This window comes from Equus asinus, chromosome 8 (genome assembly GCF_041296235.1).
Source record: "Equus asinus isolate D_3611 breed Donkey chromosome 8, EquAss-T2T_v2, whole genome shotgun sequence".
In the NCBI taxonomy this organism is placed as follows: Eukaryota; Metazoa; Chordata; class Mammalia; order Perissodactyla; family Equidae; genus Equus; species Equus asinus.
Genome location: NC_091797.1, coordinates 43,079,983 through 43,092,500, shown reverse-complemented (window position 1 = coordinate 43,092,500; position 12,518 = coordinate 43,079,983). Strand labels below are relative to the sequence as shown.

Genomic DNA, 12,518 nt, shown 5'->3' with positions numbered 1-12,518 from the left:
ACAACATACACAAAAGTCAATCAGACGAAGTGCACACTTAAACCTGGAAGGTTTTTGCTTCTGAAAGATAACTTAGGATAATATCTTCATGACTTTGGAGTATGCAAGAATTTCAAAAACAGAGCACAAAAAGCAATCACCACAAAAGATATGTGTATGAATTAGACTTCACCAACATTAGAAACTTTTGTTCATTACTAGCCAGCACTAAGTCAGTACAAGGCAAATCTCAGAGAAGATATTTTTATCACATATGCCTAACAAAAGACTGTGTCCAGAATCTAGATTTAGATATAAATGTGTTGTCATGACTTTGTTAAATTACCATTTGTTAAGTGGAGCACAGGGTGCTGGATGGTGAGTCAAGTTGAAGTTCAACGACAACCCACAAGAGAAACTGAAAAAGTTTATTACTGACAGGACCTGGAGGAAGCACACAGACACACCTCAAGGGGCCACACAGGGAAGTCAAGGCAGAGTACAGAAAGAGTGGTAGGACCAGGGGCACATGCCTTTATTAAGGTCCATGAGTGGAGCACTTTGGGGTTCCTTGGCTAAGGCTGGATTGGTCAATTCAAACCAAAAGGGAGGGATTTTGGTAAGGTCCACAGAGGTCTTATCAAAGAGGCTGCATTCAAAAGGATGGTCCTGAGAGGCAGGGGAGACTGTTGATCACAAGGGCTGTTGGCAAAGTCATATCAGAAACTTACATTTGCTTGTGATTCTACAGTCTGTTATTTAGGGCATGTGCTTACGTGAGGAGGGCTAATATCAGTTTAAGGTCCTTATAGACCACTTGGTCAAACAAAGTGGATGCCGAGGCTATAAGACCATGGAGTAGCTTAACTAAACTCTAGACATGTTTAGATACAGATAGATGGGAATAAGAAAAACAAATATGAAAAGGACAGACAATCCAATAGAAAAATGGGCAAGTGAGTTCAACAGTTTCTTCACAAAAGTGGATATCAAAATAACCAATAAACAAATGAAAGGGTGATCTTCTTCATCAGTCATCAGAAAAAGTGAAAAGTAAAACAATTAGATTCCATGACTGTATTAGATAAAGTTCTCCAGAGAAACAGAACCAATAGGATGTCTACACATATACAGAAAGAGATTTATTTTGAGGAATTGGCTCGTGTCATTATGGAAGCTGGCAAGTCCAAAATCTGCAGAGTGGGCAGCAGACTGGAGGTCCAGGAAGAGCTGATGCTGCCGTTCAAATCTGAAGACTGTCTGCTGGCAGAATTCTCTCTTGCTAGAGATGTTGGTCTTTTGTTTCATTTATGCCTTTAACTGATTGGTTGGGGCTCACCCACATTATGGAGGGCACTCTGCTTTACTCAAATTCCACCAATTTAAATGTTAATCTCATTCAAAAACATCCTCGCAGAAACATCACAGAAACACAGAATAATGGTTGGCCACATATCTGGGCACTGTGGCACAGTAGGTTGATACATAAAATTAACCATCACAACTATTAACCTACTAGAAGCATTAAAATAAAGTAACGAAAGACAGATAATACCAAGTGTTATCAAGGATGTGGAGCAACTGAACTCTCGTACATGGGAATGTAAATTGGTTCAATCACTTCCAAAAATGTTTTGGCATTGTATGCTAAAGCTTGAACATGCACATTTACTATAACACTGCAATTCCATCCTTAAGTATGTATCTACCCAGCAAAATCCCCTATTTATGTTCACTGAAAGACATGTACAAAATATTCATGGCAACGCTTTTTATAATAGCCCAGACTGGAAACAATTCAAATGTCTTTGCAGAGGAGATGGACTTTAAGCAATGCCTTGACATCTGGCATTGAAGAGATGTCTGGCATTCCTCCTTGAAGAGAGGAGGTGGTGGAAAGATGCCTGTCAGAACAACAGCGAGGGCATTGAGGGACTTCTGTGACTGAGGATGCTCAGAAGAAGAGTGGCAAGGAGGGATCAGGGCACTCCTATATTTGGTACCCTGATGGCTTCTCTTCTGCTCCATCTCTTCCATCTTGTAGCCATCCTCCCCGCCCCACCCCCACCCTTTTTGTTTTTCCACATGTTCTCTACTCCTATCTAGACCTTTTCTTCCCACTTTCTTCTGGATGGTAACCAAAGTACTGAGGCTGTGAATTTACACTTTTTTTCCTGAATTGACCACAAAACCCAAATAAATATTCTTGGTCTTTGAAAGTGCTGGAGAAGGTAGGAAGAGAGAGCTAACACCAGAGAACTTTCTGCTGGAGTCTTTAAACTGTAAGATAGAGGCATTGAACACAATGAGTACTAGCAGGAAATTGTGCTGCCAAATTTGTGAGCTTTACTCTAACTGATCCAATTTTCATTTTTTGTTTTTAAGTCCCACTTCTTTACAATATATTGTTTGACTCTCATTTCTAGTCATCTTTGGGCCAAAACAGATGAGAAATGAAAGAAGAAACTAAAACTTGCAGGTGTCACACTACGACATACACAATAGATAAATTGTACCAAACCATAATATGCAAGACAAACTACCTAAGCGCAAGTTCTTTTTACAAGACCTTATTTCTATATTTTATGGTAATACCATAGCAAGTGTAATTCCAAGTGGATTCATGCTCCAAAGATAAGATCATGGGCTATCCCAGTGATTTGCTCAGTTTACAAATTCTGATCACTGTCACAGACCTCTTTTAGTAATTTCTGTTATAAAATCATTCTGCTCCTGAATCATCCTATGACTAATCTTGGCCCCTTAAACTCTTATAAATCCCCTTCCTTAACTCCTTGAGACAATGAAACTCTCTCAGAATGGGATTCTCCCTTGATGTGATAAACCCAGTCTACCAGGGTCAACAGTCTTCCCTGTTGGTCTTTGTATGGGGCTCAATATGAATTTGGTATTTACTTTCAAACTGGAAGTATTCCTGGGCTTGGCAGCCAAAGCCTTAACACCCACCTCCTGTGGCTTAACAAAACTTTCCCATTCTTGGGCTCTGGAGTTTACTGGCTGAGAAGATATAAAGAGTGTGGTGCTCTTTATAAACTAATCATTTATACAGTGCTACAATACCAATTCCTGTTATTCTTGGTCAAAAACAGGTAAAGCCTCATTGCTATTGCATGATATTCCCTAAAGCTGGGCTTACAAAACACTTAATACACAAAGGGCAACAGCCTCACACTCCAGACCAGCAACTTAGACTTGTCTGGGGAGACAAGCTCTGAATAAGAGATTCAGGCAGTAACATTAATTTCCAACTGTAGCCAGTAGCAATGAAAGCACGGCCCATCTGCCTCCACACAAACTCCAACTGTTTGGCTCCCTGGCTATAGACACAAACCTAGGCAGAATTCAAGTGAGCCCTGCCACTTATTAGCTGGGTGACCTTTGCCAAATTATTTTACTCCCGTGGGCCTCAGGTTCCAGGTTTGTAAAATGAGGGTAATAGTAGTATTCACTTCCGATGAATGTTGTGAGGATCATACAAGCTAACATAGATAAAGCACTTGGAAGAAAATGAATGTAATCAGTGCTTGATAAGTAGGAGCTGACATTAAAGTTATTTCTATGTATAAACTACACTAGGACTGAGTCTGCTAACCACTGTTTTTTAAAAACAGTGTATTCCCTGTAATACTTTTGAAATGTGATTTCACAACCGTTTTTAAGAAAGTGCTTGGTCTAGAGACCATATTACTGTGCTGTGTGGGCAAGTCAATCCTTGATTTCTGTACCTTTAAAACGGGGCTAATACTACCTAGCTGATAGAGCTATATTGGTGATTAAATGACATAATGCATGTAACACCAATTCAGTGCCTGGGACATATTAAGAGTTCAAAAAATGCTAGCTGTTAGAGCAAAAACTATTTTATAAATCCCGAGTTCCCTAGAACATATAGTAGCAACAAAAGCACTTCCACCCCAGGAGAGGATGGAGTCTGACTTTAATTTTTTTTTTTTTTTAAAGATTGGCATCTGAGCGAACAAATGTTGCCGATCTTCTTTTTTGTTTTTCTTTTCTTTTCCTTCTTCTTCTCCACAAAGCCCCCCAATACATAGTTGTATATTCTAGTTGTAGGTCCTTCTGGTTGTGCTACGTGGGACGCCGCCTCAGCATGGCCGGAAGAGCGGTGCCATGTCCGCGCTCAGGATCCAACCAGCAAACCCAGCCCCATGAAGTGGAGCGCCCGAACTTAACCACTCGGTCATCTGGCCCGCCCGGAGTCTGACTTTGATGCTAAACGAATCCAAGCTGGCTATGACATGTAGTTGGAGAAAAGGGAATTGCCCTCCGCAAATCAGGCTTAATATTAAGAGATGTTCACACCATTACAGATTCACTCCTCCATTTGAGACTGATATCAAATGTTTCAAGACACACCCATCCCTGAAGTGGAGAAGGAGGTTATTTGACCCAAAGTAAGAGGTAACAGGCAACGCAGAATGAGCAGAGAAGATGGTAACTAGAACGCATGGTTGCGTTTGGAATGCAAATAGGAACTATGCGAAGGACGCGTGGGGTAACACTTGCAGTGGAGGGTAAAACCGTAGCCGGCAGGATTCGAACCTGCGCGGGGAGACCCCAATGGATTTCAAGTCCATCGCCTTAACCACTCGGCCACGACTACCTGTGAAACTACAATTCGTATTAACAATTTTGGAGGTGTAGCGAGTGGTGTGCCTCCCGATAATTATGTACTAAAATATCTTTCACTGTTACTTGATATTACACTACAATGGAATATAGTAAAAGAAGTTTTAGTGCGTGATTATTAGATCGGGCAACGAAGAACTTCCTACGTCCATTCAAGGCTTCTCACCTGGGATGAAATAAGTCATCCACAGCAAATTGAAATTCGGCGGAGGAAGACGGAATTCAAAGAGACAAGAGATTCGAATTCTTTATCCCTCAGAACTCTACTCCCTAGTCACCGTTGACGCGCCCGTTCATAGGTATTTGTCAGAAACCAGCAGAAAGGAAATTTGGAACTGAGGGTGACCCTAGTAGCCTCAGATTTGCAAATACCAATGGGACTGGAAACAGGCCAGAAGAAATTTGAGGTAATCAGAAACCGTGGAGTCATTCGCCTTTGCTTTCAGCGTTAAACAATAAAACAGAAATATCTTCGATAGCCTTAAACTGCTTTGCCCTTTCTCTGCCTTAAAGGAACTGGTTGAAACTCGACTTAAGTGGGGGTGCAGAGGAGGGACCAGGAGTTGAAGAAAGAGATGCTGCGAAGGTCTCCATCCCCTCAGACAAAGCTCACCCTTCTTCGCCTTCCGTAGAGAGGGAAGCCCGGAGCCCCAGGAGTCTGGCGAATAGGGAGAAACAGCTTAGATAACAGGTTTTCCAGCCTGAGGACATTCTCTATCCCTCTATCCTACACAAGAGGTTGTGAATGCCGGACTGAATCTATATTACTAGGATTATTTCTGGATTTAGACTTGATTCAGTGAGACACTGTAGAACCAGGTTCTTTTTTTTTTTAATGAGGAAATTAGGAATTATAAGATTGAGTTCTGTGAATTGAAGTACTTTGCCAAAGCACCATCAGGTAGATTCAGATACAAATGGGAGAATTTCTTTCACGTCTGAGGCCCTCAAACTCTCTCATAGTTAAAGCTCTCCCATATCTGTTTTCATTTAAAGCAGGCAAAGAGACAGTTGCTCCTATTGTGGGTTGAATTGTGTCGTCCCGTAAGATATATTCCAGTCCTAACTCTTCATACCTGTGAATGTGACTTTGTTTGAAAATAGTCTTTGCCAATGCAATCAAGTAAGATGAGGTCATATTGGATTAGAGTAGGCCCTAAATCTAATGATAGTGTCCTTATAAGGAGAGAGAGGTTTGGAGATGCACAGAAATAAACACACAAGGACAAAGGCCATGTGAGAGGGAGGCAGAGACTGGAGTGATGCAGCTACAAACCAAGGCACCCCAAGGATTTTAGCAACCACCAAAAGCTAGGAGAGAGCCATGAGACGGATTATCCCTCAGACTCTCTAGAAAGAACTAACCTTGCAGACACCTTGAATTTGGATTTCTAACCTCTGGAACTGTGAGAGAATAAATTTCATTGTTTTAAATCATCCACTTCATGATGATTTGTTAAGGCAGCCCTAGGAAGCTAACATAGCTCCCTTCCCTGTCTGCTTGGAACAAGATCCTTGTTGCCACTTCAGCATTTGTAAATTCCACCAAGGATGCTCATGCAAATGGTTACTCTCTTCCACATGGTAAATTCATTTCGAGAAAACTCTCCTAGGGAAGAAATCCAAATTAAAGGAAATCTTTTATGTGCAAAGACATTTATTATACTTTTGGTTATAATAATAGAATAATTAAAATAAGCATTTCCAACAATGGGAGGGTAATGATTATATAACTTAGTAATATATACCTGGAAGAATATGACAAAGCCATTAAAAACAATATTTTGGAAGAGATTGTGATAGCTCGGGGAAGAAGCATGTGATATAATGTTAAATGAAAAGACTAGGTTAAAAAATATATGTACTACATGACCTCAATTATGTAAATTTTTGAGTTATAAATATTTGGGAGTGGAAGAAAATGCCCCAAAGTATTGCTAATGTGGTTTCTGGGTTGTGGGACTGTGAGTTATTTTTTTCTTTGTTTTTCTATGATGTGAAGCAGACATTATCACTCAAGTTTTTAAAATGAAGAAGCAGAAATAGTGACTTTATTCCTGGAACAAGAAAGATGTAGTCTCTAGATACAAGACTTTGATGTTACTCAGTAGTCAAACATTTAGCTCAAGTGGTCATTGTCCAAAGGAACTACTGGTTAAATATGGTGGTGAAGCCCAGGACTTTATCTTTCCTTTCTTAAGATGCCTGTAAGTTAACAATAAAAGTAATTAAAAGACGTGTAACCCAATAATGAAGAGAGCAGGAAAGCAAATGACAGATGGTAAGAAACAGTGTTTGCTTCCCAAATTTCAATAGCTTGACGTAATGGCGATTTATTCCTTACTCATATAGGAGTCTATTGCAGATTTTTGAGTCAGTAAAGGGAAGCCATTTTTGTCCCTGTGGTGATCAGGGACCCAGAGTTCTTCCATCTTATCGATCTGCTATCCCCTGAGGCTTAAGAAAGTCCTTTCTTCTTAAAAGTCTAGAGGGAAACATTACTTGCCATTCATAATCTATTGATTATGACTAATCATAGGGTCACTTTGAGATGTAAGGAGTCTTTGCAAATACAAACCCTGGTCAGGTAGCTTATTCCTATAGACAACTCTGTACATGAATTTAGATGATACCACAGTTACCAACAATATTTTGGGAGTCAAAAAGGAGTTGTATAAATAGTAACTGAATTAGTAGAGTGGATAAAGCTGAAATGTCACTGTCTACAAGGTGGAAAGCCAACATTCATAAAGTTATCATATCTGTAAAGGATATTACACATCCTTAGAAAGGGTTAGGAATTGGAAGAATCATGTAAACTTAGGCTCATTGGTCTGGACTGCCCTTCCCTCACAGAGGTCAAAGACAGCAGTTTATTTTGGGGTTAAAATGCTCCAGAGATGCTCTTGACTCACGGAGACCAGGCACAGCTGAAGGTGGAGATGAAGAGTCATTTTTGAATATTGGGGGATTGAATAAAAAACTCTATGGGAGACCCCCAGCTCTACTCTAGAAATCTCTACCTGACCAAAATAAATCATTTATAAAGTTAGAATAAATATATTTTTAGAAATACATTGTACTTTTTTAAGGCATGACCAGGAAACAGAAAACTCAATGAGGACTTAAATCCGAGCATCTTTAATGCAGGGTGTTGGTTACGGAAGTGGTGGGAGATCAAATAAGCCAACTGAGGAGAATAAGGCCACCTAGAAATCAGAATCTAGGGTGTAGGCTCACCCTCTGGCAGGAGGCATGTCTGGCAGGACCTGGAGCCATGGAGGAGACACAACTGCCGGTGAAGATATTACAAGAGGCAGGGAGGGAAGGCAAGAAATACCCTGGGTTCTCTCTTCTCTCAGCCCCTTAATATTACTTTACTGCTTTCTATTGGCCGAACTTGAGTAGAAGTCAGCTGGCATTGGAATCTGGGAAATGCAGTCGGCAGGGATCAGCCACTCCTGCCACAGAGATGAGCAGGAGAGAGGCCAGGAAGGTATCTGAGAGCAAACAGGCTCCAGACCAACAAATGCAAAATCTCAAAAAAATTCTCTCTTTCTCAGAAAGCTAATTGAGGATCTTTTCCACTGAAAGTAAGGAGTAAACCAAGAGATCTGTGATTCAGCAAAAAGGAGATTCACACTGGAGAGAGGTAAAGGGTCTCTTCAGCAGATGGGGAAGTCTCAGCATGACAGCTGTAAAGCCGACTTAGAGGTTAGACATCTAGAATGGATAAGTTAAAAAAAAAAAAAGGAACTGGAAAATGTTTGACCAAATTCAGAAAATGTTTGCAGCCCTGGAAGAGAGTTAGGGGATAAATTTGTTTGAGATATACAGAAAAGAAAAAGAAATAAACAAAAGAGGCAGTATTTAATTTAGGAACAACAAAGAAAATGTAGTTGTAGAATACAAAGTGGTTCAGCTGTGAACAATATTTGCATGGCATAATAAGGAAAACACCCAGTGTTTATTTAGTCAAGATATTATTATATAAATATATTGGGAGGATGAGGGCAGAAGTGTGTTTGTGTATTAGGCTGTGGAGGAGAGCTAAATATCTTTTTCTCTCGGGGAACAGAAGTCTTTAGATAATGTCTGTATCAGTCAGGATGGTAGCAAGAAATGGAGTATTTACTCAAATTAGAAATTTTGAGGATAATTTATTTAAACGGTTATTTACAAATAAATTCACAGCATGCAGGGCAACAACAAGAGTAGCACAGTGTCCTAGAGCTATCATACCTCACTACCCTTGAGCTGGAAGCGCGTGTGATGGAGCCTGAGGACCTGGAGCTCTTTGGAGAAGGCTGTGTAGAGAGGCTTCCTGGAAGGTGTTGGGACATTTTCTGGGGGATTCACACTGCAGTGAGCCCTAGAGTGACAGAACCAAACCCAGGGAATCTAGTTTTAAATGGCACAGGATTTAGAGAACTCACTGAGTCACGAGAGAAATAGCTGGGTGGCATCTGCCTTCCATTTTCATGCCTACTTTTTCAACAATACTTGAAGAAGATCAGAATTTAAGGGATTCCCCTAAGTGGACACTGCCAAGTAGGGGCCAAGGAGAAGCTGCAGTAGAGGTCCAATTACCCCGTGACAAAAATGAGCCTGTTCCTCTCCATTCTGTCTGACCCACTTACGTGTGAGTCAAGTCTTCCCAAACCCCATTATTAGGAATCCACACCCTCTGAGAACTGGTTTAACCAGTATCTTGGCTTTAGTCATGGAGAGAACTTTGACCTAATTTACAAGACCAGGATTAATGAAACATTCAGCCACAATTAAAAGATGATTTTACTTTAGCAGTATGATTCTTACTTTCTACTTACAGAATTTCTTATGTAGTTAAAAATTAGGTTAGATGACATAGAGGAGAAAATCAAACGCAGAAGATTCTTAGCCCAGGGTCCATGGACTTTAAGTGTTCCATGAACACCCTGAAATAGTTTGCAAAATGACTTATGTATCTAGGGGCACCTTTGTGGGAAAGAGGTTTCATGGATTTTTCAATATGATCTGAAATCCAGAGCCAAAAATATATGGTATGAATCTTTTCTCTCATGACTCCTTTAATCTGGGAAAGAGAGGGAGAAGAATTTTCCAGCAGTATTTTGTTTTGAGAGAAACAAATAAAATGCCTATGAGTAGACATGAAGATTTCAAACCAATTCCCTCAGACTGGTACCAGCAATGTCTCTGATGTCGAACTGACCCCAGTCTTGCAGGGAACTCACCATTATCCTGAGGATGAAAGTCTACTTGGACTCTGAAGTGCTCCCAGAAGCCACCCATGATGCTCCCTGATGTTCACAGTTCAAAGCAGGCACTGGAGACCCTCAAGCCTCCTTGCAGCCCTAGCCTGATCCATGGTCTCAGTCCACCACCACACGCTTCTCCAGCTCCTCATTCACTTTCAGTATGGCATAGCTGCCCAGACAGCCAGTCCATAGACTCTGTCCCTATCTTGCATCTTATACATGAAAAAGTGTAGGCCAGGACTCCCTTCTAAACTGTATCTTCAATCCCTGCCCAAATTAAAATGTTCAGTTTTCATTCTTATTTGAAGAATATGCTATTAGCCTCCAGTCACCTGCAGTTTCCCCTAACTCGCCCAATGTGAGCGTTATTTTATTCATATTTTTTAGTCTATCCCATCAATATAAACCAAAAATATCCAAGAGAAGAGCCAGTGCTTGGTGTCCTGCTTGATTTTGTGTCCATAGCACTGAACACAGCAGTTGGCATGGCGTAAGAATTTCTCCTTCTCAATTCCAAGTCTATATCAGTGGTAGGCTGTGCAGGCTGGATCACTGGATCTGACAATGGGGCTCACTAGTTTTGTACTGGAGCACACTGCAAGCAAGAGCTCTGAGCTCACCTTGAAGAAATAATTTCATTTGGTCTCATTTTAGTTCTTATTCCCATAATCAATAGTTTCTCCTTAATTGGAAAGATAGAACAGAGAGTTCCCATGTATCCCACATTCAGTTTCCCCTATTATTAAAATCTTACATTAGTATGGTACATTTATCACAATTAATAAATGAATATTTATACATTGTTATTAACTAAAGGCCAAAAGTTATTTAGATTTTCTTAGTTTTTATCTAGTGTCCTTTTTCTGTTCCAGGATCTGATTCAGAATACCACGCTATATTTAGCCATCATGTCTCCTTGGTTTCCTCTTCAATATAGCGGTTTTTCAGACTTTCCTTGTTTTTGATTATCTTGACAGTTTTGAGGAGTATTGCTCAGCTATTTTATAGAATGTCCCTCATTTGGGATTTGTTTGATATTTTTTTCATAATTACATAGGAGTTATGGGGTGGCGGGGAGTTCAGGGAGGAAGGCCACAGAAGTAAAGCGCCATTTTCATCATTTCCATTTGCATCATCTATGCTCTATCAAGGGTATATACTATCAAAATGGCTTATCACTGCTGATGTTGACCTTGGTCACTTGGCTGAGTCGTGTGTGTTAGATTTCTTCCTTGTACCCTTCCCCTCCCCCCCTTCTATACTGTACTGTTTGGAAAGCAGTCACTATGCAGAGCCCACAGTTAAGGAATGGGGAGTCATGTGATTTGGAACTCTTCCACACAGGAGATTCCCTGAGAGATGGAGTTTGGTTCCACATCAGGAAAGCTCCTGGTACCAGGCTGCAGGAACTGGTTTGTAATCTTCATGTTTACACACAGGCATTTTATTTACTTCCCAAATGCCTCTTCTCCCCCAGTTATTTATTTATTTATTCAATAATTTATTTATATCAGCAAGGAATCATGGATATTTATTTTATACTTTGGGTTATAATCCAATACTATTTTATTTGTTGTTGCTCAATTGTTCCAGCTTTGACATTGCAGGCCCATGTTTTTACTTATTTTTTCCAGAGAGCCCAGAACTTGGTACAAGCCCTAGCCCTTAGAAATGCTCTATAAGTTTGTTACATGGATCTGAAGTTCTTCAGTTATGTTGAAAGTGCTCACAATTCCAGTGTTTCTTGTTATTAAAGCTTCTAAAAATCATCTTAATTTACCCCACTCGGCAGAAGACTTTCATTCCATCTTCCTCTGGCGAGTGAGGGGATCAGGGGGCCATAGGAGACTGGGAGGAGACGGAGCGGCTGAGCTGCGTGAAGGGAGAAGTTCTGTTACTCCAGCGGCCGCTGTCGCTCACGTTGCAGAGTACGCACCCTGCGGGCGGGGGCCAGAAAACCTAGCGGTAACGAACGGTGCAGCCTCTTCAAACTGGAAGTATTTCCTTGCATATATATTTCAGACGTCTTTATGAAACAAACTTTGTCTTGGCTGAATGCCGATACTTCTCCAGAGATCTTGTTGGGAAGGTTCAAATGCTGACATCTGCGATTATTTGCTATTAGTAAAGACGATTTGCTTCTCTCCTCAGCCCTTCGGTTTGACAAGCTGGGATCCTTCTGTCTCCTGCCGTTTCCCTGCCATTGCTGGGGCGGCAACGAACAGTCCCCGACACGTCGTGTCCCCTTCTTGATACCAGGAAATCAAGTGAGGAGTTTGGGAGTGGCTCATAGCTGCTGCCCGTAAAAGAGCCAGATCATAGCTTTCTCAATGAGAACCAAGTTACAAAACCCTGCTTTGAAAACAGTCCGGCTTTTTATCTCGCTTTTACTGTTTGGTCTCCAGCAGGTGGAGCCTTTCCGGGAAGCACAAGGCGTCTCTTGGCGTCCCACATTTTTCCCCCGAGCAACGCCACACCGGGCCAGGACTGGCTGGCACACGACGTCAAATGAAGTCATAAACAAATTGTATGTCACGAAATCAAGCTTCCAAGAGTGTCCCTCGCGTTCAGAGAAGAGAACGCGGGACCAACACTCGGGCGGCAGCGAGCCCC

At 41.1% G+C, this 12,518-nt stretch overlaps 1 non-coding gene across 1 annotated transcript; it reads right to left on the bottom strand.

The window, feature by feature from the left end:
- Window positions 1–4,539: 4,539 nt before the first annotated feature.
- On the bottom strand, window positions 4,540–4,621 carry TRNAS-UGA (transfer RNA serine (anticodon UGA)). Its single transcript has one exon. It is a non-coding gene; the product is annotated as a tRNA-Ser (tRNA).
- Between the last annotated feature and the right edge of the window lie 7,897 nt (window positions 4,622–12,518).